The 24242-nt window shown below is 43.0% G+C and overlaps 64 non-coding genes across 64 annotated transcripts; all 64 read right to left on the bottom strand.

The window, feature by feature from the left end:
* Positions 1 to 357: 357 nt before the first annotated feature.
* On the bottom strand, positions 358 to 476 carry LOC137920704 (5S ribosomal RNA). The gene has a single exon (XR_011106962.1). It is a non-coding gene; the product is annotated as a 5S ribosomal RNA (ribosomal RNA).
* Positions 477 to 629: 153 nt separating this feature from the next.
* On the bottom strand, positions 630 to 748 carry LOC137920689 (5S ribosomal RNA). Its single transcript, XR_011106948.1, has one exon. It is a non-coding gene; the product is annotated as a 5S ribosomal RNA (ribosomal RNA).
* Positions 749 to 902: 154 nt separating this feature from the next.
* LOC137921105 (5S ribosomal RNA) lies at positions 903 to 1021 on the bottom strand. Its single transcript, XR_011107340.1, has one exon. It is a non-coding gene; the product is annotated as a 5S ribosomal RNA (ribosomal RNA).
* Positions 1022 to 1175: 154 nt separating this feature from the next.
* Positions 1176 to 1294, bottom strand: LOC137920620 (5S ribosomal RNA). The gene has a single exon (XR_011106882.1). It is a non-coding gene; the product is annotated as a 5S ribosomal RNA (ribosomal RNA).
* Positions 1295 to 1448: 154 nt separating this feature from the next.
* LOC137921103 (5S ribosomal RNA) lies at positions 1449 to 1567 on the bottom strand. Its single transcript, XR_011107338.1, has one exon. It is a non-coding gene; the product is annotated as a 5S ribosomal RNA (ribosomal RNA).
* Positions 1568 to 1720: 153 nt separating this feature from the next.
* LOC137921102 (5S ribosomal RNA) lies at positions 1721 to 1839 on the bottom strand. The gene has a single exon (XR_011107337.1). It is a non-coding gene; the product is annotated as a 5S ribosomal RNA (ribosomal RNA).
* Positions 1840 to 1993: 154 nt separating this feature from the next.
* Positions 1994 to 2112, bottom strand: LOC137921101 (5S ribosomal RNA). Its single transcript, XR_011107336.1, has one exon. It is a non-coding gene; the product is annotated as a 5S ribosomal RNA (ribosomal RNA).
* Positions 2113 to 2266: 154 nt separating this feature from the next.
* LOC137921100 (5S ribosomal RNA) lies at positions 2267 to 2385 on the bottom strand. Its single transcript, XR_011107334.1, has one exon. It is a non-coding gene; the product is annotated as a 5S ribosomal RNA (ribosomal RNA).
* Positions 2386 to 2539: 154 nt separating this feature from the next.
* Positions 2540 to 2658, bottom strand: LOC137921099 (5S ribosomal RNA). Its single transcript, XR_011107333.1, has one exon. It is a non-coding gene; the product is annotated as a 5S ribosomal RNA (ribosomal RNA).
* Positions 2659 to 2811: 153 nt separating this feature from the next.
* LOC137921098 (5S ribosomal RNA) lies at positions 2812 to 2930 on the bottom strand. The gene has a single exon (XR_011107332.1). It is a non-coding gene; the product is annotated as a 5S ribosomal RNA (ribosomal RNA).
* A 154-nt stretch (positions 2931 to 3084) lies between these two features.
* LOC137921097 (5S ribosomal RNA) lies at positions 3085 to 3203 on the bottom strand. Its single transcript, XR_011107331.1, has one exon. It is a non-coding gene; the product is annotated as a 5S ribosomal RNA (ribosomal RNA).
* Positions 3204 to 3356: 153 nt separating this feature from the next.
* Positions 3357 to 3475, bottom strand: LOC137921095 (5S ribosomal RNA). Its single transcript, XR_011107330.1, has one exon. It is a non-coding gene; the product is annotated as a 5S ribosomal RNA (ribosomal RNA).
* Positions 3476 to 3629: 154 nt separating this feature from the next.
* Positions 3630 to 3748, bottom strand: LOC137921094 (5S ribosomal RNA). Its single transcript, XR_011107329.1, has one exon. It is a non-coding gene; the product is annotated as a 5S ribosomal RNA (ribosomal RNA).
* Positions 3749 to 5648: 1900 nt separating this feature from the next.
* LOC137920702 (5S ribosomal RNA) lies at positions 5649 to 5767 on the bottom strand. Its single transcript, XR_011106960.1, has one exon. It is a non-coding gene; the product is annotated as a 5S ribosomal RNA (ribosomal RNA).
* A 153-nt stretch (positions 5768 to 5920) lies between these two features.
* On the bottom strand, positions 5921 to 6039 carry LOC137920688 (5S ribosomal RNA). Its single transcript, XR_011106947.1, has one exon. It is a non-coding gene; the product is annotated as a 5S ribosomal RNA (ribosomal RNA).
* Positions 6040 to 6193: 154 nt separating this feature from the next.
* LOC137921093 (5S ribosomal RNA) lies at positions 6194 to 6312 on the bottom strand. The gene has a single exon (XR_011107328.1). It is a non-coding gene; the product is annotated as a 5S ribosomal RNA (ribosomal RNA).
* A 154-nt stretch (positions 6313 to 6466) lies between these two features.
* On the bottom strand, positions 6467 to 6585 carry LOC137921091 (5S ribosomal RNA). The gene has a single exon (XR_011107326.1). It is a non-coding gene; the product is annotated as a 5S ribosomal RNA (ribosomal RNA).
* Positions 6586 to 6738: 153 nt separating this feature from the next.
* LOC137920570 (5S ribosomal RNA) lies at positions 6739 to 6857 on the bottom strand. The gene has a single exon (XR_011106835.1). It is a non-coding gene; the product is annotated as a 5S ribosomal RNA (ribosomal RNA).
* Positions 6858 to 7010: 153 nt separating this feature from the next.
* LOC137921090 (5S ribosomal RNA) lies at positions 7011 to 7129 on the bottom strand. The gene has a single exon (XR_011107325.1). It is a non-coding gene; the product is annotated as a 5S ribosomal RNA (ribosomal RNA).
* A 154-nt stretch (positions 7130 to 7283) lies between these two features.
* On the bottom strand, positions 7284 to 7402 carry LOC137920708 (5S ribosomal RNA). Its single transcript, XR_011106966.1, has one exon. It is a non-coding gene; the product is annotated as a 5S ribosomal RNA (ribosomal RNA).
* A 153-nt stretch (positions 7403 to 7555) lies between these two features.
* LOC137921089 (5S ribosomal RNA) lies at positions 7556 to 7674 on the bottom strand. Its single transcript, XR_011107324.1, has one exon. It is a non-coding gene; the product is annotated as a 5S ribosomal RNA (ribosomal RNA).
* Positions 7675 to 7828: 154 nt separating this feature from the next.
* On the bottom strand, positions 7829 to 7947 carry LOC137921088 (5S ribosomal RNA). Its single transcript, XR_011107323.1, has one exon. It is a non-coding gene; the product is annotated as a 5S ribosomal RNA (ribosomal RNA).
* A 154-nt stretch (positions 7948 to 8101) lies between these two features.
* Positions 8102 to 8220, bottom strand: LOC137921087 (5S ribosomal RNA). Its single transcript, XR_011107322.1, has one exon. It is a non-coding gene; the product is annotated as a 5S ribosomal RNA (ribosomal RNA).
* A 153-nt stretch (positions 8221 to 8373) lies between these two features.
* On the bottom strand, positions 8374 to 8492 carry LOC137921086 (5S ribosomal RNA). Its single transcript, XR_011107321.1, has one exon. It is a non-coding gene; the product is annotated as a 5S ribosomal RNA (ribosomal RNA).
* Positions 8493 to 8646: 154 nt separating this feature from the next.
* Positions 8647 to 8765, bottom strand: LOC137920619 (5S ribosomal RNA). Its single transcript, XR_011106881.1, has one exon. It is a non-coding gene; the product is annotated as a 5S ribosomal RNA (ribosomal RNA).
* Positions 8766 to 8919: 154 nt separating this feature from the next.
* Positions 8920 to 9038, bottom strand: LOC137921085 (5S ribosomal RNA). Its single transcript, XR_011107320.1, has one exon. It is a non-coding gene; the product is annotated as a 5S ribosomal RNA (ribosomal RNA).
* Positions 9039 to 9191: 153 nt separating this feature from the next.
* LOC137921084 (5S ribosomal RNA) lies at positions 9192 to 9310 on the bottom strand. The gene has a single exon (XR_011107319.1). It is a non-coding gene; the product is annotated as a 5S ribosomal RNA (ribosomal RNA).
* A 154-nt stretch (positions 9311 to 9464) lies between these two features.
* On the bottom strand, positions 9465 to 9583 carry LOC137921083 (5S ribosomal RNA). The gene has a single exon (XR_011107318.1). It is a non-coding gene; the product is annotated as a 5S ribosomal RNA (ribosomal RNA).
* Positions 9584 to 9737: 154 nt separating this feature from the next.
* On the bottom strand, positions 9738 to 9856 carry LOC137921082 (5S ribosomal RNA). The gene has a single exon (XR_011107317.1). It is a non-coding gene; the product is annotated as a 5S ribosomal RNA (ribosomal RNA).
* A 154-nt stretch (positions 9857 to 10010) lies between these two features.
* Positions 10011 to 10129, bottom strand: LOC137921079 (5S ribosomal RNA). Its single transcript, XR_011107315.1, has one exon. It is a non-coding gene; the product is annotated as a 5S ribosomal RNA (ribosomal RNA).
* Positions 10130 to 10282: 153 nt separating this feature from the next.
* LOC137920635 (5S ribosomal RNA) lies at positions 10283 to 10401 on the bottom strand. The gene has a single exon (XR_011106896.1). It is a non-coding gene; the product is annotated as a 5S ribosomal RNA (ribosomal RNA).
* Positions 10402 to 10554: 153 nt separating this feature from the next.
* Positions 10555 to 10673, bottom strand: LOC137920687 (5S ribosomal RNA). Its single transcript, XR_011106946.1, has one exon. It is a non-coding gene; the product is annotated as a 5S ribosomal RNA (ribosomal RNA).
* A 154-nt stretch (positions 10674 to 10827) lies between these two features.
* LOC137920715 (5S ribosomal RNA) lies at positions 10828 to 10946 on the bottom strand. Its single transcript, XR_011106973.1, has one exon. It is a non-coding gene; the product is annotated as a 5S ribosomal RNA (ribosomal RNA).
* Positions 10947 to 11100: 154 nt separating this feature from the next.
* On the bottom strand, positions 11101 to 11219 carry LOC137920686 (5S ribosomal RNA). Its single transcript, XR_011106945.1, has one exon. It is a non-coding gene; the product is annotated as a 5S ribosomal RNA (ribosomal RNA).
* Positions 11220 to 11373: 154 nt separating this feature from the next.
* On the bottom strand, positions 11374 to 11492 carry LOC137921078 (5S ribosomal RNA). Its single transcript, XR_011107314.1, has one exon. It is a non-coding gene; the product is annotated as a 5S ribosomal RNA (ribosomal RNA).
* A 154-nt stretch (positions 11493 to 11646) lies between these two features.
* On the bottom strand, positions 11647 to 11765 carry LOC137921077 (5S ribosomal RNA). Its single transcript, XR_011107313.1, has one exon. It is a non-coding gene; the product is annotated as a 5S ribosomal RNA (ribosomal RNA).
* Positions 11766 to 11918: 153 nt separating this feature from the next.
* Positions 11919 to 12037, bottom strand: LOC137921076 (5S ribosomal RNA). The gene has a single exon (XR_011107312.1). It is a non-coding gene; the product is annotated as a 5S ribosomal RNA (ribosomal RNA).
* A 154-nt stretch (positions 12038 to 12191) lies between these two features.
* Positions 12192 to 12310, bottom strand: LOC137921075 (5S ribosomal RNA). Its single transcript, XR_011107311.1, has one exon. It is a non-coding gene; the product is annotated as a 5S ribosomal RNA (ribosomal RNA).
* Positions 12311 to 14210: 1900 nt separating this feature from the next.
* LOC137921074 (5S ribosomal RNA) lies at positions 14211 to 14329 on the bottom strand. The gene has a single exon (XR_011107310.1). It is a non-coding gene; the product is annotated as a 5S ribosomal RNA (ribosomal RNA).
* A 154-nt stretch (positions 14330 to 14483) lies between these two features.
* LOC137921073 (5S ribosomal RNA) lies at positions 14484 to 14602 on the bottom strand. The gene has a single exon (XR_011107309.1). It is a non-coding gene; the product is annotated as a 5S ribosomal RNA (ribosomal RNA).
* A 154-nt stretch (positions 14603 to 14756) lies between these two features.
* LOC137921072 (5S ribosomal RNA) lies at positions 14757 to 14875 on the bottom strand. Its single transcript, XR_011107308.1, has one exon. It is a non-coding gene; the product is annotated as a 5S ribosomal RNA (ribosomal RNA).
* A 154-nt stretch (positions 14876 to 15029) lies between these two features.
* LOC137920698 (5S ribosomal RNA) lies at positions 15030 to 15148 on the bottom strand. Its single transcript, XR_011106957.1, has one exon. It is a non-coding gene; the product is annotated as a 5S ribosomal RNA (ribosomal RNA).
* Positions 15149 to 15301: 153 nt separating this feature from the next.
* On the bottom strand, positions 15302 to 15420 carry LOC137921071 (5S ribosomal RNA). The gene has a single exon (XR_011107307.1). It is a non-coding gene; the product is annotated as a 5S ribosomal RNA (ribosomal RNA).
* A 154-nt stretch (positions 15421 to 15574) lies between these two features.
* Positions 15575 to 15693, bottom strand: LOC137921070 (5S ribosomal RNA). Its single transcript, XR_011107306.1, has one exon. It is a non-coding gene; the product is annotated as a 5S ribosomal RNA (ribosomal RNA).
* Positions 15694 to 15847: 154 nt separating this feature from the next.
* On the bottom strand, positions 15848 to 15966 carry LOC137921068 (5S ribosomal RNA). The gene has a single exon (XR_011107304.1). It is a non-coding gene; the product is annotated as a 5S ribosomal RNA (ribosomal RNA).
* A 154-nt stretch (positions 15967 to 16120) lies between these two features.
* On the bottom strand, positions 16121 to 16239 carry LOC137921067 (5S ribosomal RNA). The gene has a single exon (XR_011107303.1). It is a non-coding gene; the product is annotated as a 5S ribosomal RNA (ribosomal RNA).
* A 153-nt stretch (positions 16240 to 16392) lies between these two features.
* Positions 16393 to 16511, bottom strand: LOC137921066 (5S ribosomal RNA). The gene has a single exon (XR_011107302.1). It is a non-coding gene; the product is annotated as a 5S ribosomal RNA (ribosomal RNA).
* Positions 16512 to 16664: 153 nt separating this feature from the next.
* LOC137921065 (5S ribosomal RNA) lies at positions 16665 to 16783 on the bottom strand. The gene has a single exon (XR_011107301.1). It is a non-coding gene; the product is annotated as a 5S ribosomal RNA (ribosomal RNA).
* A 1482-nt stretch (positions 16784 to 18265) lies between these two features.
* Positions 18266 to 18384, bottom strand: LOC137921063 (5S ribosomal RNA). The gene has a single exon (XR_011107300.1). It is a non-coding gene; the product is annotated as a 5S ribosomal RNA (ribosomal RNA).
* Positions 18385 to 18537: 153 nt separating this feature from the next.
* Positions 18538 to 18656, bottom strand: LOC137921061 (5S ribosomal RNA). Its single transcript, XR_011107298.1, has one exon. It is a non-coding gene; the product is annotated as a 5S ribosomal RNA (ribosomal RNA).
* Positions 18657 to 18810: 154 nt separating this feature from the next.
* LOC137921060 (5S ribosomal RNA) lies at positions 18811 to 18929 on the bottom strand. The gene has a single exon (XR_011107297.1). It is a non-coding gene; the product is annotated as a 5S ribosomal RNA (ribosomal RNA).
* A 1900-nt stretch (positions 18930 to 20829) lies between these two features.
* Positions 20830 to 20948, bottom strand: LOC137921059 (5S ribosomal RNA). Its single transcript, XR_011107296.1, has one exon. It is a non-coding gene; the product is annotated as a 5S ribosomal RNA (ribosomal RNA).
* A 153-nt stretch (positions 20949 to 21101) lies between these two features.
* LOC137920685 (5S ribosomal RNA) lies at positions 21102 to 21220 on the bottom strand. Its single transcript, XR_011106944.1, has one exon. It is a non-coding gene; the product is annotated as a 5S ribosomal RNA (ribosomal RNA).
* Positions 21221 to 21374: 154 nt separating this feature from the next.
* Positions 21375 to 21493, bottom strand: LOC137921058 (5S ribosomal RNA). The gene has a single exon (XR_011107295.1). It is a non-coding gene; the product is annotated as a 5S ribosomal RNA (ribosomal RNA).
* Positions 21494 to 21647: 154 nt separating this feature from the next.
* Positions 21648 to 21766, bottom strand: LOC137921057 (5S ribosomal RNA). The gene has a single exon (XR_011107293.1). It is a non-coding gene; the product is annotated as a 5S ribosomal RNA (ribosomal RNA).
* A 153-nt stretch (positions 21767 to 21919) lies between these two features.
* On the bottom strand, positions 21920 to 22038 carry LOC137920569 (5S ribosomal RNA). Its single transcript, XR_011106834.1, has one exon. It is a non-coding gene; the product is annotated as a 5S ribosomal RNA (ribosomal RNA).
* A 153-nt stretch (positions 22039 to 22191) lies between these two features.
* Positions 22192 to 22310, bottom strand: LOC137921055 (5S ribosomal RNA). Its single transcript, XR_011107291.1, has one exon. It is a non-coding gene; the product is annotated as a 5S ribosomal RNA (ribosomal RNA).
* A 154-nt stretch (positions 22311 to 22464) lies between these two features.
* Positions 22465 to 22583, bottom strand: LOC137920707 (5S ribosomal RNA). The gene has a single exon (XR_011106965.1). It is a non-coding gene; the product is annotated as a 5S ribosomal RNA (ribosomal RNA).
* Positions 22584 to 22736: 153 nt separating this feature from the next.
* LOC137921054 (5S ribosomal RNA) lies at positions 22737 to 22855 on the bottom strand. The gene has a single exon (XR_011107290.1). It is a non-coding gene; the product is annotated as a 5S ribosomal RNA (ribosomal RNA).
* Positions 22856 to 23009: 154 nt separating this feature from the next.
* Positions 23010 to 23128, bottom strand: LOC137921052 (5S ribosomal RNA). The gene has a single exon (XR_011107289.1). It is a non-coding gene; the product is annotated as a 5S ribosomal RNA (ribosomal RNA).
* Positions 23129 to 23282: 154 nt separating this feature from the next.
* On the bottom strand, positions 23283 to 23401 carry LOC137921051 (5S ribosomal RNA). The gene has a single exon (XR_011107287.1). It is a non-coding gene; the product is annotated as a 5S ribosomal RNA (ribosomal RNA).
* A 153-nt stretch (positions 23402 to 23554) lies between these two features.
* On the bottom strand, positions 23555 to 23673 carry LOC137921050 (5S ribosomal RNA). Its single transcript, XR_011107286.1, has one exon. It is a non-coding gene; the product is annotated as a 5S ribosomal RNA (ribosomal RNA).
* Positions 23674 to 23827: 154 nt separating this feature from the next.
* Positions 23828 to 23946, bottom strand: LOC137920618 (5S ribosomal RNA). The gene has a single exon (XR_011106880.1). It is a non-coding gene; the product is annotated as a 5S ribosomal RNA (ribosomal RNA).
* A 154-nt stretch (positions 23947 to 24100) lies between these two features.
* On the bottom strand, positions 24101 to 24219 carry LOC137921049 (5S ribosomal RNA). The gene has a single exon (XR_011107285.1). It is a non-coding gene; the product is annotated as a 5S ribosomal RNA (ribosomal RNA).
* Between the last annotated feature and the right edge of the window lie 23 nt (positions 24220 to 24242).

The following is a 24242-nucleotide window of genomic DNA, read 5'->3' as shown; positions in this document are numbered from 1 at the left end:
TATCATAAAAAATAACCTGAACGCAATTGAAAACAATAAATAGTCAAGTAAGAAAGCGATCCTTCTTAAAGGTTTTTCCATGTATAAAGTATGATTAAGAAAATTGGTTACAGTATTTTAAAAAGATTTTGAAGGTGAAATCAACTTGGGTTTTATTTTGTGCTATAATAGTTCACATCGTGAACAAAAAAGGAGTCGTGTATCAAAATATTACAAAATTAGGCTAAGTATAAGACAGTAAAGAGCGCCAGTTTTAACAACGATAAAAATTGACGAATGACATGCAAAACAAAAGTTTATGAATTGAGAATATTGAAGCGCTAAAAGAGGGAACCGCTGAAAGAAAAACGCTAAAAAAGCCAACATAACGCGGTGTTCCCAGGCGGTCACCCATCCAAGTACTGACCGCGCCCGACGTTGCTTAACTTCGGTGATCGGACGAGAACCGGTGTATTCAACGTGGTATGGACGTTGGCGACTGATGGTCTTCGAAACGCAAACGCGAGAGGCAACATCGGAGAGAAATCTTCATTTTTTTGTTAATAATCTCCTATGAAAAATGGATAAAAGTTTATGGATTGAGAATACAGGAGCGCTAAAAAGGAACCGCCGAAAAAAAACGCCAAAAAAGCCAACATCACGCGGTGTTCCCAGGCGGTCACCCATCCAAGTACTGACCGCGCCCGACGTTGCTTAACTTCGGTGATCGGACGAGAACCGGTGTATTTAACGTGGTATGGACGTTGGCGACTGATGGTCTTCGAAACGCAAACGCGAGAGGCGACATCGGAGAGAAATCTTCATTTTTTTGTTAATAATCTCCTATGAAAAATGGATGAAAGTTTACGGATTGAGAATATTGGAGCGCTAAAAAGGAACCGCCGAAAGAAAAACGCCAAAAAAGCCAACATCACGCGGTGTTCCCAGGCGGTCACCCATCCAAGTACTGACCGCGCCCGACGTTGCTTAACTTCGGTGATCGGACGAGAACCGGTGTATTCAACGTGGTATGGACGTTGGCGACTGATGGTCTTCGAAACGCAAACGCGAGAGGCGACATCGGAGAGAAATCTTCATTTTTTTGTTAATAATCTCCTATGAAAAATGGATAAAAGTTTACGGATTGAGAATATTGGAGCGCTAAAAAGGAACCGCCGAAAGAAAAACGCCAAAAAAGCCAACATCACGCGGTGTTCCCAGGCGGTCACCCATCCAAGTACTGACCGCGCCCGACGTTGCTTATCTTCGGTGATCGGACGAGAACCGGTGTATTCAACGTGGTATGGACGTTGGCGACTGATGGTCTTCGAAACGCAAACGCGAGAGGCGACATCGGAGAGAAATCTTCATTTTTTTGTTAATAATCTCCTATGAAAAATGGATAAAAGTTTACGGATTGAGAATATTGGAGCGCTAAAAAGGAACCGCCGAAAGAAAAACGCCAAAAAAGCCAACATCACGCGGTGTTCCCAGGCGGTCACCCATCCAAGTACTGACCGCGCCCGACGTTGCTTAACTTCGGTGATCGGACGAGAACCGGTGTATTCAACGTGGTATGGACGTTGGCGACTGATGGTCTTCGAAACGCAAACGCGAGAGGCGACATCGGAGAGAAATCTTCATTTTTTTGGTAATAATCTCCTATAAAAATGGATAAAACTTTATGGATTGAGAATGTTGGAGCGCTAAAAGGGAACCGCCGAAAGAAAAACGCCAAAAAAGCCAACATCACGCGGTGTTCCCAGGCGGTCACCCATCCAAGTACTGACCGCGCCCGACGTTGCTTAACTTCGGTGATCGGACGAGAACCGGTGTATTCAACGTGGTATGGACGTTGGCGACTGATGGTCTTCGAAACGCAAACGCGAGAGGCGACATCGGAGAGAAATCTTCATTTTTTTGTTAATAATCTCCTATGAAAAATGGATAAAAGTTTACGGATTGAGAATATTGGAGTGCTAAAAAGGAACCGCCGAAAGAAAAACGCCAAAAAAGCCAACATCACGCGGTGTTCCCAGGCGGTCACCCATCCAAGTACTGACCGCGCCCGACGTTGCTTAACTTCGGTGATCGGACGAGAACCGGTGTATTCAACGTGGTATGGACGTTGGCGACAGATGGTCTTCGAAACGCAAACGGAAGAGGCGACATCGGAGAGAAATCTTCATTTTTTTGTTAATAATCTCCTATGAAAAATGGATAAAAGTTTACGGATTGAGAATATTGGAGCGCTAAAAAGGAACCGCCGAAAGAAAAACGCCAAAAAAGCCAACATCACGCGGTGTTCCCAGGCGGTCACCCATCCAAGTACTGACCGCGCCCGACGTTGCTTAACTTCGGTGATCGGACGAGAACCGGTGTATTCAACGTGGTATGGACGTTGGCGACTGATGGTCTTCGAAACGCAAACGCGAGAGGCGACATCGGAGAGAAATCTTCATTTTTTTGTTAATAATCTCCTATGAAAAATGGATAAAAGTTTACGGATTGAGAATATTGGAGCGCTAAAAAGGAACCGCCGAAAGAAAAACGCCAAAAAAGCCAACATCACGCGGTGTTCCCAGGCGGTCACCCATCCAAGTACTGACCGCGCCCGACGTTGCTTAACTTCGGTGATCGGACGAGAACCGGTGTATTCAACGTGGTATGGACGTTGGCGACTGATGGTCTTCGAAACGTAAACGCGAGAGGCGACATCGGAGAGAAATCTTCATTTTTTTGGTAATAATCTCCTATAAAAATGGATAAAACTTTATGGATTGAGAATGTTGGAGCGCTAAAAGGGAACCGCCGAAAGAAAAACGCCAAAAAAGCCAACATCACGCGGTGTTCCCAGGCGGTCACCCATCCAAGTACTGACCGCGCCCGACGTTGCTTAACTTCGGTGATCGGACGAGAACCGGTGTATTCAACGTGGTATGGACGTTGGCGACTGATGGTCTTCGAAACGCAAACGCGAGAGGCGACATCGGAGAGAAATCTTCATTTTTTTGTTAATAATCTCCTATGAAAAATGGATGAAAGTTTACGGATTGAGAATATTGGAGCGCTAAAAAGGAACCGCCGAAAGAAAAACGCCAAAAAAGCCAACATCACGCGGTGTTCCCAGGCGGTCACCCATCCAAGTACTGACCGCGCCCGACGTTGCTTAACTTCGGTGATCGGACGAGAACCGGTGTATTCAACGTGGTATGGACGTTGGCGACTGATGGTCTTCGAAACGTAAACGCGAGAGGCGACATCGGAGAGAAATCTTCATTTTTTTGGTAATAATCTCCTATAAAAATGGATAAAACTTTATGGATTGAGAATGTTGGAGCGCTAAAAGGGAACCGCCGAAAGAAAAACGCCAAAAAAGCCAACATCACGCGGTGTTCCCAGGCGGTCACCCATCCAAGTACTGACCGCGCCCGACGTTGCTTAACTTCGGTGATCGGACGAGAACCGGTGTATTCAACGTGGTATGGACGTTGGCGACTGATGGTCTTCGAAACGCAAACGCGAGAGGCGACATCGGAGAGAAATCTTCATTTTTTTGTTAATAATCTCCTATGAAAAATGGATAAAAGTTTACGGATTGAGAATATTGGAGCGCTAAAAAGGAACCGCCGAAAGAAAAACGCCAAAAAAGCCAACATCACGCGGTGTTCCCAGGCGGTCACCCATCCAAGTACTGACCGCGCCCGACGTTGCTTAACTTCGGTGATCGGACGAGAACCGGTGTATTCAACGTGGTATGGACGTTGGCGACCGTTCGTCTTCGATGCGCAAACACCATCTTGGTGATCTTCGAAACCGAATCCTAATTCTCTGTTATGTCTTTGTTATTTTCTTCAATATTTTTTTTTCAACGTCCACACTAAATAGATAAATCGGCGGAAATTGCATTACATAATAATGGCTACTGCTTGGTCTCAGAGATCTTTCCTTGTGAAGATTTGTACTTCATCGTCCACTCACATACAATACTTACCAGTGTATCGTATGTGCCTTTCGTTGTATAACAAATTTGAAAACTAAGTCGACATCTTCAGTATTTCCTTTGCGAAGTTAAACAATGTTTGTTACTATAATACATACTATGCCGCATGTACACGTCATAACAATGAACACATTCATAACACAGCTTTACACAAGTAGAGCCCTTTGCTACGTGCGAGCGTCATCGTGAAACTGGTACGCGCTCTACCAGCCTTATTCTTAGTTTTTAAGTTCACAGATTCTTCCGCTCCGTGAACTCAGCTCCGATGAAGCTGTCTTCGAGCTAAGAGCAATAACATCAACATAGAATAAGCATACAATGCAGTTTCATTTTTATTTTCAAGCCGTTACTATTGTTCAATTAAACTTATTATTATCTACAAAAGGTTTGGAATATATTTTGGTTGTAAGAGAGTGATCGACACATATATATATAATACGCCAATACCTCACCTTGCGTCGTAGTTAGGTTCCAAAAAAACACGACGCAAATTGAAACGCCGCAAAGTGAATTAAGATTTTCTATAGCAAACCACATAAAGATCGAAGATAGGTTCCAGGGTCACGAAAATACTACTTTTTAAAAAGAAAATTGAACAAAGTGAACATTTAAAAAACAAAAATAACATAACTCTGCCAATTAAATAAATTGTAATAATATTTACCTTTTTGATAACCAGAAACAACGCGTAAAAATTTATATTAATTTATTATTCTCTTTTAAAATAAGCACAACACACTACTTAATTAAAACTGAACTTTTAAAATTAGCAAAACAAAGTGAAAATAAAACTGTATTCAAATTGCGTTGATTTTTGGTTAGAAAGAGAATCCCCGAGTTTTGATGGCGTAATGCAATTAAAAACAAAAGTGTTGCCATCTTTTAAAAAATAAAATTAAATTAAATTAAAAAAAAACGACGCAAAGCGAAGTATTGGTGTACTCTTCAGCTTTAATGAAAGTTCTTTTCGCATCGAGTAGGCAACCTGCCCACGTTTTTTTCTTTTGTATTTATCTACGTTAAACTCGATATTATGTATAACTAGCTGATCCCGAAAATGTTGTTTTGCAAAAAAAATATTTTTAATTTTCAATTTAATAATAAGGGTTGATCGTAGAGGGGTAAAAATTTAGGGTTGTATGGTATTTATTTGGCGAAGAAGAGCGCCATCTACAGGGAAAATATTGAAATGGCAGAGTAACGACAGCGGACTCATCTAAATGCTACGAGATGGCAGTGTGATCGGCCTGAAAAAATCACCTTTTGTTACTAGAAAATAAAAACACAAAATATTAATAATTTGAATTGTTATCATAAAAAATAACCTGAACGCAATTGAAAACAATAAATAGTCAAGTAAGAAAGCGATCCTTCTTAAAGGTTTTTCCATGTATAAAGTATGATTAAGAAAATTGGTTACAGTATTTTAAAAAGATTTTGAAGGTGAAATCAACTTGGGTTTTATTTTGTGCTATAATAGTTCACATCGTGAACAAAAAAGGAGTCGTGTATCAAAATATTACAAAATTAGGCTAAGTATAAGACAGTAAAGAGCGCCAGTTTTAACAACGATAAAAATTGACGAATGACATGCAAAACAAAAGTTTATGAATTGAGAATATTGAAGCGCTAAAAGAGGGAACCGCTGAAAGAAAAACGCTAAAAAAGCCAACATAACGCGGTGTTCCCAGGCGGTCACCCATCCAAGTACTGACCGCGCCCGACGTTGCTTAACTTCGGTGATCGGACGAGAACCGGTGTATTCAACGTGGTATGGACGTTGGCGACTGATGGTCTTCGAAACGCAAACGCGAGAGGCAACATCGGAGAGAAATCTTCATTTTTTTGTTAATAATCTCCTATGAAAAATGGATAAAAGTTTATGGATTGAGAATACAGGAGCGCTAAAAAGGAACCGCCGAAAAAAAACGCCAAAAAAGCCAACATCACGCGGTGTTCCCAGGCGGTCACCCATCCAAGTACTGACCGCGCCCGACGTTGCTTAACTTCGGTGATCGGACGAGAACCGGTGTATTTAACGTGGTATGGACGTTGGCGACTGATGGTCTTCGAAACGCAAACGCGAGAGGCGACATCGGAGAGAAATCTTCATTTTTTTGTTAATAATCTCCTATGAAAAATGGATGAAAGTTTACGGATTGAGAATATTGGAGCGCTAAAAAGGAACCGCCGAAAGAAAAACGCCAAAAAAGCCAACATCACGCGGTGTTCCCAGGCGGTCACCCATCCAAGTACTGACCGCGCCCGACGTTGCTTAACTTCGGTGATCGGACGAGAACCGGTGTATTCAACGTGGTATGGACGTTGGCGACTGATGGTCTTCGAAACGCAAACGCGAGAGGCGACATCGGAGAGAAATCTTCATTTTTTTGTTAATAATCTCCTATGAAAAATGGATAAAAGTTTACGGATTGAGAATATTGGAGCGCTAAAAAGGAACCGCCGAAAGAAAAACGCCAAAAAAGCCAACATCACGCGGTGTTCCCAGGCGGTCACCCATCCAAGTACTGACCGCGCCCGACGTTGCTTAACTTCGGTGATCGGACGAGAACCGGTGTATTCAACGTGGTATGGACGTTGGCGACTGATGGTCTTCGAAACGCAAACGCGAGAGGCGACATCGGAGAGAAATCTTCATTTTTTTATTAATAATCTCCTTTGAAAAATGGATAAAAGTTTATGGATTGAGAATACAGGAGCGCTAAAAAGGAACCGCCGAAAAAAAACGCCAAAAAAGCCAACATCACGCGGTGTTCCCAGGCGGTCACCCATCCAAGTACTGACCGCGCCCGACGTTGCTTAACTTCGGTGATCGGACGAGAACCGGTGTATTCAACGGGGTATGGACGTTGGCGACAGATGGTCTTCGAAACGCAAACGCGAGAGGCGACATCGGAGAGAAATCTTCATTTTTTTGTTAATAATCTCCTATGGAAAATGGATAAAAGTTTATGGATTGAGAATACAGGAGCGCTAAAAAGGAACCGCCGAAAAAAAACGCCAAAAAAGCCAACATCACGCGGTGTTCCCAGGCGGTCACCCATCCAAGTACTGACCGCGCCCGACGTTGCTTAACTTCGGTGATCGGACGAGAACCGGTGTATTCAACGTGGTATGGACGTTGGCGACTGATGGTCTTCGAAACGCAAACGCGAGAGGCGACATCGGAGAGAAATCTTCTTTTTTTTGTTAATAATCTCCTATGGAAAATGGATAAAAGTTTACGGATTGAGAATATTGGAGCGCTAAAAAGGAACCGCCGAAAGAAAAACGCCAAAAAAGCCAACATCACGCGGTGTTCCCAGGCGGTCACCCATCCAAGTACTGACCGTGCCCGACGTTGCTTAACTTCGGTGATCGGACGAGAACCGGTGTATTCAACGGGGTATGGACGTTGGCGACAGATGGTCTTCGAAACGCAAACGCGAGAGGCGACATCGGAGAGAAATCTTCATTTTTTTGTTAATAATCTCCTATGGAAAATGGATAAAAGTTTATGGATTGAGAATACAGGAGCGCTAAAAAGGAACCGCCGAAAAAAAACGCCAAAAAAGCCAACATCACGCGGTGTTCCCAGGCGGTCACCCATCCAAGTACTGACCGCGCCCGACGTTGCTTAACTTCGGTGATCGGACGAGAACCGGTGTATTCAACGTGGTATGGACGTTGGCGACTGATGGTCTTCGAAACGCAAACGCGAGAGGCGACATCGGAGAGAAATCTTCATTTTTTTGTTAATAATCTCCTATGAAAAATGGATGAAAGTTTACGGATTGAGAATATTGGAGCGCTAAAAAGGAACCGCCGAAAGAAAAACGCCAAAAAAGCCAACATCACGCGGTGTTCCCAGGCGGTCACCCATCCAAGTACTGACCGCGCCCGACGTTGCTTAACTTCGGTGATCGGACGAGAACCGGTGTATTCAACGTGGTATGGACGTTGGCGACTGATGGTCTTCGAAACGCAAACGCGAGAGTCGACATCGGAGAGAAATCTTCATTTTTTTGTTAATAATCTCCTATGAAAAATGGATAAAAGTTTACGGATTGAGAATATTGGAGTGCTAAAAAGGAACCGCCGAAAGAAAAACGCCAAAAAAGCCAACATCACGCGGTGTTCCCAGGCGGTCACCCATCCAAGTACTGACCGCGCCCGACGTTGCTTAACTTCGGTGATCGGACGAGAACCGGTGTATTCAACGTGGTATGGACGTTGGCGACTGATGGTCTTCGAAACGTAAACGCGAGAGGCGACATCGGAGAGAAATCTTCATTTTTTTGGTAATAATCTCCTATAAAAATGGATAAAACTTTATGGATTGAGAATGTTGGAGCGCTAAAAGGGAACCGCCGAAAGAAAAACGCCAAAAAAGCCAACATCACGCGGTGTTCCCAGGCGGTCACCCATCCAAGTACTGACCGCGCCCGACGTTGCTTAACTTCGGTGATCGGACGAGAACCGGTGTATTCAACGTGGTATGGACGTTGGCGACTGATGGTCTTCGAAACGCAAACGCGAGAGGCGACATCGGAGAGAAATCTTCATTTTTTTGTTAATAATCTCCTATGAAAAATGGATAAAAGTTTACGGATTGAGAATATTGGAGCGCTAAAAAGGAACCGCCGAAAGAAAAACGCCAAAAAAGCCAACATCACGCGGTGTTCCCAGGCGGTCACCCATCCAAGTACTGACCGCGCCCGACGTTGCTTATCTTCGGTGATCGGACGAGAACCGGTGTATTCAACGTGGTATGGACGTTGGCGACTGATGGTCTTCGAAACGCAAACGCGAGAGGCGACATCGGAGAGAAATCTTCATTTTTTTGTTAATAATCTCCTATGAAAAATGGATAAAAGTTTACGGATTGAGAATATTGGAGCGCTAAAAAGGAACCGCCGAAAGAAAAACGCCAAAAAAGCCAACATCACGCGGTGTTCCCAGGCGGTCACCCATCCAAGTACTGACCGCGCCCGACGTTGCTTAACTTCGGTGATCGGACGAGAACCGGTGTATTCAACGTGGTATGGACGTTGGCGACTGATGGTCTTCGAAACGCAAACGCGAGAGGCGACATCGGAGAGAAATCTTCATTTTTTTGGTAATAATCTCCTATAAAAATGGATAAAACTTTATGGATTGAGAATGTTGGAGCGCTAAAAGGGAACCGCCGAAAGAAAAACGCCAAAAAAGCCAACATCACGCGGTGTTCCCAGGCGGTCACCCATCCAAGTACTGACCGCGCCCGACGTTGCTTAACTTCGGTGATCGGACGAGAACCGGTGTATTCAACGTGGTATGGACGTTGGCGACTGATGGTCTTCGAAACGCAAACGCGAGAGGCGACATCGGAGAGAAATCTTCATTTTTTTGTTAATAATCTCCTATGAAAAATGGATAAAAGTTTACGGATTGAGAATATTGGAGTGCTAAAAAGGAACCGCCGAAAGAAAAACGCCAAAAAAGCCAACATCACGCGGTGTTCCCAGGCGGTCACCCATCCAAGTACTGACCGCGCCCGACGTTGCTTAACTTCGGTGATCGGACGAGAACCGGTGTATTCAACGTGGTATGGACGTTGGCGACAGATGGTCTTCGAAACGCAAACGGGAGAGGCGACATCGGAGAGAAATCTTCATTTTTTTGTTAATAATCTCCTATGAAAAATGGATAAAAGTTTACGGATTGAGAATATTGGAGCGCTAAAAAGGAACCGCCGAAAGAAAAACGCCAAAAAAGCCAACATCACGCGGTGTTCCCAGGCGGTCACCCATCCAAGTACTGACCGCGCCCGACGTTGCTTAACTTCGGTGATCGGACGAGAACCGGTGTATTCAACGTGGTATGGACGTTGGCGACTGATGGTCTTCGAAACGCAAACGCGAGAGGCGACATCGGAGAGAAATCTTCATTTTTTTGTTAATAATCTCCTATGAAAAATGGATAAAAGTTTACGGATTGAGAATATTGGAGCGCTAAAAAGGAACCGCCGAAAGAAAAACGCCAAAAAAGCCAACATCACGCGGTGTTCCCAGGCGGTCACCCATCCAAGTACTGACCGCGCCCGACGTTGCTTAACTTCGGTGATCGGACGAGAACCGGTGTATTCAACGTGGTATGGACGTTGGCGACTGATGGTCTTCGAAACGCAAACGCGAGAGGCGACATCGGAGAGAAATCTTCATTTTTTTATTAATAATCTCCTTTGAAAAATGGATAAAAGTTTATGGATTGAGAATACAGGAGCGCTAAAAAGGAACCGCCGAAAAAAAACGCCAAAAAAGCCAACATCACGCGGTGTTCCCAGGCGGTCACCCATCCAAGTACTGACCGCGCCCGACGTTGCTTTACTTCGGTGATCGGACGAGAACCGGTGTATTCAACGTGGTATGGACGTTGGCGACAGATGGTCTTCGAAACGCAAACGCGAGAGGCGACATCGGAGAGAAATCTTCATTTTTTTGTTAATAATCTCCTATGGAAAATGGATAAAAGTTTATGGATTGAGAATACAGGAGCGCTAAAAAGGAACCGCCGAAAAAAAACGCCAAAAAAGCCAACATCACGCGGTGTTCCCAGGCGGTCACCCATCCAAGTACTGACCGCGCCCGACGTTGCTTAACTTCGGTGATCGGACGAGAACCGGTGTATTTAACGTGGTATGGACGTTGGCGACTGATGGTCTTCGAAACGCAAACGCGAGAGGCGACATCGGAGAGAAATCTTCTTTTTTTTGTTAATAATCTCCTATGGAAAATGGATAAAAGTTTACGGATTGAGAATATTGGAGCGCTAAAAAGGAACCGCCGAAAGAAAAACGCCAAAAAAGCCAACATCACGCGGTGTTCCCAGGCGGTCACCCATCCAAGTACTGACCGTGCCCGACGTTGCTTAACTTCTGTGATCGGACGAGAACCGGTGTATTCAACGTGGTATGGACGTTGGCGACTGATGGTCTTCGAAACGCAAACGCGAGAGGCGACATCGGAGAGAAATCTTCATTTTTTTGTTAATAATCTCCTATGAAAAATGGATAAAAGTTTACGGATTGAGAATATTGGAGCGCTAAAAAGGAACCGCCGAAAGAAAAACGCCAAAAAAGCCAACATCACGCGGTGTTCCCAGGCGGTCACCCATCCAAGTACTGACCGCGCCCGACGTTGCTTAACTTCGGTGATCGGACGAGAACCGGTGTATTTAACGTGGTATGGACGTTGGCGACTGATGGTCTTCGAAACGCAAACGCGAGAGGCGACATCGGAGAGAAATCTTCATTTTTTTGTTAATAATCTCCTATGAAAAATGGATGAAAGTTTACGGATTGAGAATATTGGAGCGCTAAAAAGGAACCGCCGAAAGAAAAACGCCAAAAAAGCCAACATCACGCGGTGTTCCCAGGCGGTCACCCATCCAAGTACTGACCGCGCCCGACGTTGCTTAACTTCGGTGATCGGACGAGAACCGGTGTATTCAACGTGGTATGGACGTTGGCGACTGATGGTCTTCGAAACGCAAACGCGAGAGGCGACATCGGAGAGAAATCTTCATTTTTTTGTTAATAATCTCCTATGAAAAATGGATAAAAGTTTACGGATTGAGAATATTGGAGCGCTAAAAAGGAACCGCCGAAAGAAAAACGCCAAAAAAGCCAACATCACGCGGTGTTCCCAGGCGGTCACCCATCCAAGTACTGACCGCGCCCGACGTTGCTTAACTTCGGTGATCGGACGAGAACCGGTGTATTCAACGTGGTATGGACGTTGGCGACAGATGGTCTTCGAAACGCAAACGCGAGAGGCGACATCGGAGAGAAATCTTCATTTTTTTATTAATAATCTCCTTTGAAAAATGGATAAAAGTTTATGGATTGAGAATACAGGAGCGCTAAAAAGGAACCGCCGAAAAAAAACGCCAAAAAAGCCAACATCACGCGGTGTTCCCAGGCGGTCACCCATCCAAGTACTGACCGCGCCCGACGTTGCTTAACTTCGGTGATCGGACGAGAACCGGTGTATTCAACGTGGTATGGACGTTGGCGACTGATGGTCTTCGAAACGCAAACGCGAGAGGCGACATCGGAGAGAAATCTTCATTTTTTTGTTAAAAATCTCCTATGAAAAATGGATAAAAGTTTACGGATTGAGAATATTGGAGCGCTAAAAAGGAACCGCCGAAAGAAAAACGCCAAAAAAGCCAACATCACGCGGTGTTCCCAGGCGGTCACCCATCCAAGTACTGACCGCGCCCGACGTTGCTTAACTTCGGTGATCGGACGAGAACCGGTGTATTCAACGTGGTATGGACGTTGGCGACCGTTCGTCTTCGATGCGCAAACACCATCTTGGTGATCTTCGAAACCGAATCCTAATTCTCTGTTATGTCTTTGTTATTTTCTTCAATATTTTTTTTTCAACGTCCACACTAAATAGATAAATCGGCGGAAATTGCATTACATAATAATGGCTACTGCTTGGTCTCAGAGATCTTTCCTTGTGAAGATTTGTACTTCATCGTCCACTCACATACAATACTTACCAGTGTATCGTATGTGCCTTTCGTTGTATAACAAATTTGAAAACTAAGTCGACATCTTCAGTATTTCCTTTGCGAAGTTAAACAATGTTTGTTACTATAATACATACTATGCCGCATGTACACGTCATAACAATGAACACATTCATAACACAGCTTTACACAAGTAGAGCCCTTTGCTACGTGCGAGCGTCATCGTGAAACTGGTACGCGCTCTACCAGCCTTATTCTTAGTTTTTAAGTTCACAGATTCTTCCGCTCCGTGAACTCAGCTCCGATGAAGCTGTCTTCGAGCTAAGAGCAATAACATCAACATAGAATAAGCATACAATGCAGTTTCATTTTTATTTTCAAGCCGTTACTATTGTTCAATTAAACTTATTATTATCTACAAAAGGTTTGGAATATATTTTGGTTGTAAGAGAGTGATCGACACATATATATATAATACGCCAATACCTCACCTTGCGTCGTAGTTAGGTTCCAAAAAAACACGACGCAAATTGAAACGCCGCAAAGTGAATTAAGATTTTCTATAGCAAACCACATAAAGATCGAAGATAGGTTCCAGGGTCACGAAAATACTACTTTTTAAAAAGAAAATTGAACAAAGTGAACATTTAAAAAACAAAAATAACATAACTCTGCCAATTAAATAAATTGTAATAATATTTACCTTTTTGATAACCAGAAACAACGCGTAAAAATTTATATTAATTTATTATTCTCTTTTAAAATAAGCACAACACACTACTTAATTAAAACTGAACTTTTAAAATTAGCAAAACAAAGTGAAAATAAAACTGTATTCAAATTGCGTTGATTTTTGGTTAGAAAGAGAATCCCCGAGTTTTGATGGCGTAATGCAATTAAAAACAAAAGTGTTGCCATCTTTTAAAAAATAAAATAAAATTAAATTAAAAAAAAACGACGCAAAGCGAAGTATTGGTGTACTCTTCAGCTTTAATAAAAGTTCTTTTCGCATCGAGTAGGCAACCTGCCCACGTTTTTTTCTTTTGTATTTATCTACGTTAAACTCGATATTATGTATAACTAGCTGATCCCGAAAATGTTGTTTTGCAAAAAAAATATTTTTAATTTTCAATTTAATAATAAGGGTTGATCGTAGAGGGGTAAAAATTTAGGGTTGTATGGTATTTATTTGGCGAAGAAGAGCGCCATCTACAGGGAAAATATTGAAATGGCAGAGTAACGACAGCGGACTCATCTAAATGCTACGAGATGGCAGTGTGATCGGCCTGAAAAAATCACCTTTTGTTACTAGAAAATAAAAACACAAAATATTAATAATTTGAATTGTTATCATAAAAAATAACCTGAACGCAATTGAAAACAATAAATAGTCAAGTAAGAAAGCGATCCTTCTTAAAGGTTTTTCCATGTATAAAGTATGATTAAGAAAATTGGTTACAGTATTTTAAAAAGATTTTGAAGGTGAAATCAACTTGGGTTTTATTTTGTGCTATAATAGTTCACATCGTGAACAAAAAAGGAGTCGTGTATCAAAATATTACAAAATTAGGCTAAGTATAAGACAGTAAAGAGCGCCAGTTTTAACAACGATAAAAATTGACGAATGACATGCAAAACAAAAGTTTATGAATTGAGAATATTGGAGCGCTAAAAGAGGGAACCGCTGAAAGAAAAACGCTAAAAAAGCCAACATCACGCGGTGTTCCCAGGCGGTCACCCATCCAAGTACTGACCGCGCCCGACGTTGCTTAACTTCGGTGATCGGACGAGAACCGGTGTATTCAACGTGGTATGGACGTTGGCGACAGATGGTCTTCGAAACGCAAACGCGAGAGGCGGCATCGGAGAGAAATCTTCATTTTTTTGTTAATAATCTCCTATGAAAAATGGATAAAAGTTTACGGATTGAGAATATTGGAGCGCTAAAAAGGAACCGCCGAAAGAAAAACGCCAAAAAAGCCAACATCACGCGGTGTTCCCAGGCGGTCACCCATCCAAGTACTGACCGCGCCCGACGTTGCTTAACTTCGGTGATCGGACGAGAACCGGTGTATTCAACGTGGTATGGACGTTGGCGACTGATGGTCTTCGAAACGCAAACGCGAGAGGCGACATCGGAGAGAAATCTTCATTTTTTTGTTAATAATCTCCTATGAAAAATGGATAAAAGTTTACGGATTGAGAATGTTGGAGCGCTAAAAAGGAACCGCCGAAAGAAAAACGCCAAAAAAGCCAACATCACGCGGTGTTCCCAGGCGGTCACCCATCCAAGTACTGACCGCGCCCGACGTTGCTTAACTTCGGTGATCGGACGAGAACCGGTGTATTCAACGTGGTATGGACGTTGGCGACTGATGGTCTTCGAAACGCAAACGCGAGAGGCGACATCGGAGAGAAATCTTCATTTTTTTGTTAATAATCTCCTATGAAAAATGGATAAAAGTTTACGGATTGAGAATATTGGAGCGCTAAAAAGGAACCGCCGAAAGAAAAACGCCAAAAAAGCCAACATCACGCGGTGTTCCCAGGCGGTCACCCATCCAAGTACTGACCGCGCCCGAAGTTGCTTAACTTCGGTGATCGGACGAGAACCGGTGTATTCAACGTGGTATGGACGTTGGCGACTGATGGTCTTCGAAACGCAAACGCGAGAGGCGACATCGGAGAGAAATCTTCATTTTTTTATTAATAATCTCCTTTGAAAAATGGATAAAAGTTTATGGATTGAGAATACAGGAGCGCTAAAAAGGAACCGCCGAAAAAAAACGCCAAAAAAGCCAACATCACGCGGTGTTCCCAGGCGGTCACCCATCCAAGTACTGACCGCGCCCGACGTTGCTTAACTTCGGTGATCGGACGAGAACCGGTGTATTCAACGTGGTATGGACGTTGGCGACAGATGGTCTTCGAAACGCAAACGCGAGAGGCGGCATCGGAGAGAAATCTTCATTTTTTTGTTAATAATCTCCTATGAAAAATGGATAAAAGTTTACGGATTGAGAATATTGGAGCGCTAAAAAGGAACCGCCGAAAGAAAAACGCCAAAAAAGCCAACATCACGCGGTGTTCCCAGGCGGTCACCCATCCAAGTACTGACCGCGCCCGACGTTGCTTAACTTCGGTGATCGGACGAGAACCGGTGTATTCAACGTGGTATGGACGTTGGCGACTGATGGTCTTCGAAACGCAAACGCGAGAGGCGACATCGGAGAGAAATCTTCATTTTTTTGTTAATAATCTCCTATGAAAAATGGATAAAAGTTTACGGATTGAGAATGTTGGAGCGCTAAAAAGGAACCGCCGAAAGAAAAACGCCAAAAAAGCCAACATCACGCGGTGTTCCCAGGCGGTCACCCATCCAAGTACTGACCGCGCCCGACGTTGCTTAACTTCGGTGATCGGACGAGAACCGGTGTATTCAACGTGGTATGGACGTTGGCGACTGATGGTCTTCGAAACGCAAACGCGAGAGGCGACATCGGAGAGAAATCTTCATTTTTTTGTTAATAATCTCCTATGAAAAATGGATAAAAGTTTACGGATTGAGAATATTGGAGCGCTAAAAAGGAACCGCCGAAAGAAAAACGCCAAAAAAGCCAACATCACGCGGTGTTCCCAGGCGGTCACCCATCCAAGTACTGACCGCGCCCGACGTTGCTTAACTTCGGTGATCGGACGAGAACCGGTGTATTCAACGTGGTATGGACGTTGGCGACTGATGGTCTTCGAAACGCAAACGCGAGAGGCGACATCGGAGAGAAATCTTCATTTTTTTATTAATAATCTCCTTTGAAAAATGGATAAAAGTTTATGGATTGAGAATACAGGAGCGCTAAAAAGGAACCGCCGAAAAAAAACGCCAAAAAAGCCAACATCACGCGGTGTTCCCAGGCGGTCACCCATCCAAGTACTGACCGCGCCCGACGTTGCTTAACTTCGGTGATCGGACGAGAACCGGTGTATTCAACGTGGTATGGACGTTGGCGACAGATGGTCTTCGAAACGCAAACGCGAGAGGCGACATCGGAGAGAAATCTTCATTTTTTTGTTAATAATCTCCTATGGAAAATGGATAAAAGTTTATGGATTGAGAATACAGGAGCGCTAAAAAGGAACCGCCGAAAAAAAACGCCAAAAAAGCCAACATCACGCGGTGTTCCCAGGCGGTCACCCATCCAAGTACTGACCGCGCCCGACGTTGCTTAACTTCGGTGATCGGACGAGAACCGGTGTATTCAACGTGGTATGGACGTTGGCGACTGATGGTCTTCGAAACGCAAACGCGAGAGGCGACATCGGAGAGAAATCTTCATTTTTTTATTAATAATCTCCTATGAAAAATGGATAAAAGTTTACGGATTGAGAATATTGGAGCGCTAAAAAGGAACCGCCGAAAGAAAAACGCCAAAAAAGCCAACATCACGCGGTGTTCCCAGGCGGTCACCCATCCAAGTACTGACCGCGCCCGACGTTGCTTAACCCTTTCAGGACCATAAGGTTACGGTGCCTTATTTAATTAATTTAGCTAGATGTAATGAATTAATAGGCATCCTAAAAACATAATTTATAATAAAAATTAAAAAAAGTTTTACATTTTTCTTGGAAATTTATGGGACAAATATGTCCCTATGGTCGCTAAGGGTTACTTTCTACTTAAACTCTAAATTTTGGTTTACTTGTTGGTAAGTCTGTTTTGTTGTAAATAATGTACATTTGTTACTTAGTGTACTCTTTTTTACTTTTTCATGAATAATATAAATATAATAGGGCAAGTTATTTGTGGTACTCGGCGAAACAATTCCTGTTGTTGATGGATTGGTTAATGATTAGATGGATTGATTTTTTGAGACGTTGAAGGATCAGGTGATTCTTGCCGTTGAAGAGTCGTCGTCTCTTCAACCTCGACATCAAATACCCCTTGGTCATCATCCTGTACTAGAAGTCTTTGGTCTTCGTCATCAAGCACTAAGTCATCTTCCTCATCGCTATTGTCGCCCACAAGAATTTGAAGAATTTTATTTTTTCGAAGTTCAAAAACTCCACGTCCCTTACGAAACATATTCTGAGAAAAATATGAATAAGAAAATGATAGCATTTTGGTATATCACCAGGTCAAAAGTTAAGAAATTCCGTATAAAAGTATCCCTTTACGCCGACAGGGACATCCGTGTCCCATAATCTTTATAACGATTTATCACAGAATACAACATAAATACATTACTACTGAATATTTAGAATAACAATTTACTTAACAGGTAATGATAATTTGACACTGTAAAAACTTGAAAAGCACTTTTACAATATCAATTATTTATTCCAAACAGCAGATCATTCGCGCCAAAAGAACTCTAACGTTCCGATGACGATAAACAATAAACGGTGTTAGTTATCCTATATTGCCAGTAAAAAATAATAAAAAGGTACTTTCCAAAATATTAAAACAAAAAAATAATTTACAATGGTTACGTAAATATTTAATTAATCCATGATTTTTGCTTGGGACACCGGCGTCCCCGTGGTCGTGAAAGGGTTAACTTCGGTGATCGGACGAGAACCGGTGTATTCAACGTGGTATGGACGTTGGCGACTGATGGTCTTCGAAACGCAAACGCGAGAGGCGACATCGGAGAGAAATCTTCATTTTTTTGTTAATAATCTCCTATGAAAAATGGATGAAAGTTTACGGATTGAGAATATTGGAGCGCTAAAAAGGAACCGCCGAAAGAAAAACGCCAAAAAAGCCAACATCACGCGGTGTTCCCAGGCGGTCACCCATCCAAGTACTGACCGCGCCCGACGTTGCTTAACTTCGGTGATCGGACGAGAACCGGTGTATTCAACGTGGTATGGACGTTGGCGACTGATGGTCTTCGAAACGTAAACGCGAGAGGCGACATCGGAGAGAAATCTTCATTTTTTTGGTAATAATCTCCTATAAAAATGGATAAAACTTTATGGATTGAGAATGTTGGAGCGCTAAAAGGGAACCGCCGAAAGAAAAACGCCAAAAAAGCCAACATCACGCGGTGTTCCCAGGCGGTCACCCATCCAAGTACTGACCGCGCCCGACGTTGCTTAACTTCGGTGATCGGACGAGAACCGGTGTATTCAACGTGGTATGGACGTTGGCGACTGATGGTCTTCGAAACGCAAACGCGAGAGGCGACATCGGAGAGAAATCTTCATTTTTTTGTTAATAATCTCCTATGAAAAATGGATAAAAGTTTACGGATTGAGAATATTGGAGCGCTAAAAAGGAACCGCCGAAAGAAAAACGCCAAAAAAGCCAACATCACGCGGTGTTCCCAGGCGGTCACCCATCCAAGTACTGACCGCGCCCGACGTTGCTTAACTTCGGTGATCGGACGAGAACCGGTGTATTCAACGTGGTATGGACGTTGGCGACCGTTCGTCTTCGATGCGCAAACACCATCTTGGTGATCTTCGAAACCGAATCCTAATTCTCTGTTATGTCTTTGTTATTTTCTTCAATATTTTTTTTTCAACGTCCACACTAAATAGATAAATCGGCGGAAATTGCATTACATAATAATGGCTACTGCTTGGTCTCAGAGATCTTTCCTTGTGAAGATTTGTACTTCATCGTCCACTCACATACAATACTTACCAGTGTATCGTATGTGCCTTTCGTTGTATAACAAATTTGAAAACTAAGTCGACATCTTCAGTATTTCCTTTGCGAAGTTAAACAATGTTTGTTACTATAATACATACTATGCCGCATGTACACGTCATAACAATGAACACATTCATAACACAGCTTTACACAAGTAGAGCCCTTTGCTACGTGCGAGCGTCATCGTGAAACTGGTACGCGCTCTACCAGCCTTATTCTTAGTTTTTAAGTTCACAGATTCTTCCGCTCCGTGAACTCAGCTCCGATGAAGCTGTCTTCGAGCTAAGAGCAATAACATCAACATAGAATAAGCATACAATGCAGTTTCATTTTTATTTTCAAGCCGTTACTATTGTTCAATTAAACTTATTATTATCTACAAAAGGTTTGGAATATATTTTGGTTGTAAGAGAGTGATCGACACATATATATATAATACGCCAATACCTCACCTTGCGTCGTAGTTAGGTTCCAAAAAAACACGACGCAAATTGAAACGCCGCAAAGTGAATTAAGATTTTCTATAGCAAACCACATAAAGATCGAAGATAGGTTCCAGGGTCACGAAAATACTACTTTTTAAAAAGAAAATTGAACAAAGTGAACATTTAAAAAACAAAAATAACATAACTCTGCCAATTAAATAAATTGTAATAATATTTACCTTTTTGATAACCAGAAACAACGCGTAAAAATTTATATTAATTTATTATTCTCTTTTAAAATAAGCACAACACACTACTTAATTAAAACTGAACTTTTAAAATTAGCAAAACAAAGTGAAAATAAAACTGTATTCAAATTGCGTTGATTTTTGGTTAGAAAGAGAATCCCCGAGTTTTGATGGCGTAATGCAATTAAAAACAAAAGTGTTGCCATCTTTTAAAAAATAAAATTAAATTAAATTAAAAAAAAACGACGCAAAGCGAAGTATTGGTGTACTCTTCAGCTTTAATGAAAGTTCTTTTCGCATCGAGTAGGCAACCTGCCCACGTTTTTTTCTTTTGTATTTATCTACGTTAAACTCGATATTATGTATAACTAGCTGATCCCGAAAATGTTGTTTTGCAAAAAAAATATTTTTAATTTTCAATTTAATAATAAGGGTTGATCGTAGAGGGGTAAAAATTTAGGGTTGTATGGTATTTATTTGGCGAAGAAGAGCGCCATCTACAGGGAAAATATTGAAATGGCAGAGTAACGACAGCGGACTCATCTAAATGCTACGAGATGGCAGTGTGATCGGCCTGAAAAAATCACCTTTTGTTACTAGAAAATAAAAACACAAAATATTAATAATTTGAATTGTTATCATAAAAAATAACCTGAACGCAATTGAAAACAATAAATAGTCAAGTAAGAAAGCGATCCTTCTTAAAGGTTTTTCCATGTATAAAGTATGATTAAGAAAATTGGTTACAGTATTTTAAAAAGATTTTGAAGGTGAAATCAACTTGGGTTTTATTTTGTGCTATAATAGTTCACATCGTGAACAAAAAAGGAGTCGTGTATCAAAATATTACAAAATTAGGCTAAGTATAAGACAGTAAAGAGCGCCAGTTTTAACAACGATAAAAATTGACGAATGACATGCAAAACAAAAGTTTATGAATTGAGAATATTGAAGCGCTAAAAGAGGGAACCGCTGAAAGAAAAACGCTAAAAAAGCCAACATCACGCGGTGTTCCCAGGCGGTCACCCATCCAAGTACTGACCGCGCCCGACGTTGCTTAACTTCGGTGATCGGACGAGAACCGGTGTATTCAACGTGGTATGGACGTTGGCGACTGATGGTCTTCGAAACGCAAACGCGAGAGGCAACATCGGAGAGAAATCTTCATTTTTTTGTTAATAATCTCCTATGAAAAATGGATAAAAGTTTATGGATTGAGAATACAGGAGCGCTAAAAAGGAACCGCCGAAAAAAAACGCCAAAAAAGCCAACATCACGCGGTGTTCCCAGGCGGTCACCCATCCAAGTACTGACCGCGCCCGACGTTGCTTAACTTCGGTGATCGGACGAGAACCGGTGTATTTAACGTGGTATGGACGTTGGCGACTGATGGTCTTCGAAACGCAAACGCGAGAGGCGACATCGGAGAGAAATCTTCATTTTTTTGTTAATAATCTCCTATGAAAAATGGATGAAAGTTTACGGATTGAGAATATTGGAGCGCTAAAAAGGAACCGCCGAAAGAAAAACGCCAAAAAAGCCAACATCACGCGGTGTTCCCAGGCGGTCACCCATCCAAGTACTGACCGCGCCCGACGTTGCTTAACTTCGGTGATCGGACGAGAACCGGTGTATTCAACGTGGTATGGACGTTGGCGACTGATGGTCTTCGAAACGCAAACGCGAGAGGCGACATCGGAGAGAAATCTTCATTTTTTTGTTAATAATCTCCTATGAAAAATGGATAAAAGTTTACGGATTGAGAATATTGGAGCGCTAAAAAGGAACCGCCGAAAGAAAAACGCCAAAAAAGCCAACATCACGCGGTGTTCCCAGGCGGTCACCCATCCAAGTACTGACCGCGCCCGACGTTGCTTAACTTCGGTGATCGGACGAGAACCGGTGTATTCAACGTGGTATGGACGTTGGCGACTGATGGTCTTCGAAACGCAAACGCGAGAGGCGACATCGGAGAGAAATCTTCATTTTTTTATTAATAATCTCCTTTGAAAAATGGATAAAAGTTTATGGATTGAGAATACAGGAGCGCTAAAAAGGAACCGCCGAAAAAAAACGCCAAAAAAGCCAACATCACGCGGTGTTCCCAGGCGGTCACCCATCCAAGTACTGACCGCGCCCGACGTTGCTTAACTTCGGTGATCGGACGAGAACCGGTGTATTCAACGGGGTATGGACGTTGGCGACAGATGGTCTTCGAAACGCAAACGCGAGAGGCGACATCGGAGAGAAATCTTCATTTTTTTGTTAATAATCTCCTATGGAAAATGGATAAAAGTTTATGGATTGAGAATACAGGAGCGCTAAAAAGGAACCGCCGAAAAAAAACGCCAAAAAAGCCAACATCACGCGGTGTTCCCAGGCGGTCACCCATCCAAGTACTGACCGCGCCCGACGTTGCTTAACTTCGGTGATCGGACGAGAACCGGTGTATTCAACGTGGTATGGACGTTGGCGACTGATGGTCTTCGAAACGCAAACGCGAGAGGCGACATCGGAGAGAAATCTTCTTTTTTTTGTTAATAATCTCCTATGGAAAATGGATAAAAGTTTACGGATTGAGAATATTGGAGCGCTAAAAAGGAACCGCCGAAAGAAAAACGCCAAAAAAGCCAACATCACGCGGTGTTCCCAGGCGGTCACCCATCCAAGTACTGACCGTGCCCGACGTTGCTTAACTTCGGTGATCGGACGAGAACCGGTGTATTCAACGGGGTATGGACGTTGGCGACAGATGGTCTTCGAAACGCAAACGCGAGAGGCGACATCGGAGAGAAATCTTCATTTTTTTGTTAATAATCTCCTATGGAAAATGGATAAAAGTTTATGGATTGAGAATACAGGAGCGCTAAAAAGGAACCGCCGAAAAAAAACGCCAAAAAAGCCAACATCACGCGGTGTTCCCAGGCGGTCACCCATCCAAGTACTGACCGCGCCCGACGTTGCTTAACTTCGGTGATCGGACGAGAACCGGTGTATTCAACGTGGTATGGACGTTGGCGACTGATGGTCTTCGAAACGCAAACGCGAGAGGCGACATCGGAGAGAAATCTTCATTTTTTTGTTAATAATCTCCTATGAAAAATGGATGAAAGTTTACGGATTGAGAATATTGGAGCGCTAAAAAGGAACCGCCGAAAGAAAAACGCCAAAAAAGCCAACATCACGCGGTGTTCCCAGGCGGTCACCCATCCAAGTACTGACCGCGCCCGACGTTGCTTAACTTCGGTGATCGGACGAGAACCGGTGTATTCAACGTGGTATGGACGTTGGCGACTGATGGTCTTCGAAACGCAAACGCGAGAGTCGACATCGGAGAGAAATCTTCATTTTTTTGTTAATAATCTCCTATGAAAAATGGATAAAAGTTTACGGATTGAGAATATTGGAGTGCTAAAAAGGAACCGCCGAAAGAAAAACGCCAAAAAAGCCAACATCACGCGGTGTTCCCAGGCGGTCACCCATCCAAGTACTGACCGCGCCCGACGTTGCTTAACTTCGGTGATCGGACGAGAACCGGTGTATTCAACGTGGTATGGACGTTGGCGACTGATGGTCTTCGAAACGTAAACGCGAGAGGCGACATCGGAGAGAAATCTTCATTTTTTTGGTAATAATCTCCTATAAAAATGGATAAAACTTTATGGATTGAGAATGTTGGAGCGCTAAAAGGGAACCGCCGAAAGAAAAACGCCAAAAAAGCCAACATCACGCGGTGTTCCCAGGCGGTCACCCATCCAAGTACTGACCGCGCCCGACGTTGCTTAACTTCGGTGATCGGACGAGAACCGGTGTATTCAACGTGGTATGGACGTTGGCGACTGATGGTCTTCGAAACGCAAACGCGAGAGGCGACATCGGAGAGAAATCTTCATTTTTTTGTTAATAATCTCCTATGAAAAATGGATAAAAGTTTACGGATTGAGAATATTGGAGCGCTAAAAAGGAACCGCCGAAAGAAAAACGCCAAAAAAGCCAACATCACGCGGTGTTCCCAGGCGGTCACCCATCCAAGTACTGACCGCGCCCGACGTTGCTTATCTTCGGTGATCGGACGAGAACCGGTGTATTCAACGTGGTATGGACGTTGGCGACTGATGGTCTTCGAAACGCAAACGCGAGAGGCGACATCGGAGAGAAATCTTCATTTTTTTGTTAATAATCTCCTATGAAAAATGGATAAAAGTTTACGGATTGAGAATATTGGAGCGCTAAAAAGGAACCGCCGAAAGAAAAACGCCAAAAAAGCCAACATCACGCGGTGTTCCCAGGCGGTCACCCATCCAAGTACTGACCGCGCCCGACGTTGCTTAACTTCGGTGATCGGACGAGAACCGGTGTATTCAACGTGGTATGGACGTTGGCGACTGATGGTCTTCGAAACGCAA

This window comes from Battus philenor, unplaced genomic scaffold, assembly GCF_028537555.1.
Source record: "Battus philenor isolate CCGP_79_NKW_IND1 unplaced genomic scaffold, ilBatPhil1.0.hap1 SCAF_18, whole genome shotgun sequence".
Classification (NCBI taxonomy): Eukaryota; Metazoa; Arthropoda; class Insecta; order Lepidoptera; family Papilionidae; genus Battus; species Battus philenor.
This window is presented reverse-complemented; position numbering and strand designations above follow the sequence as displayed.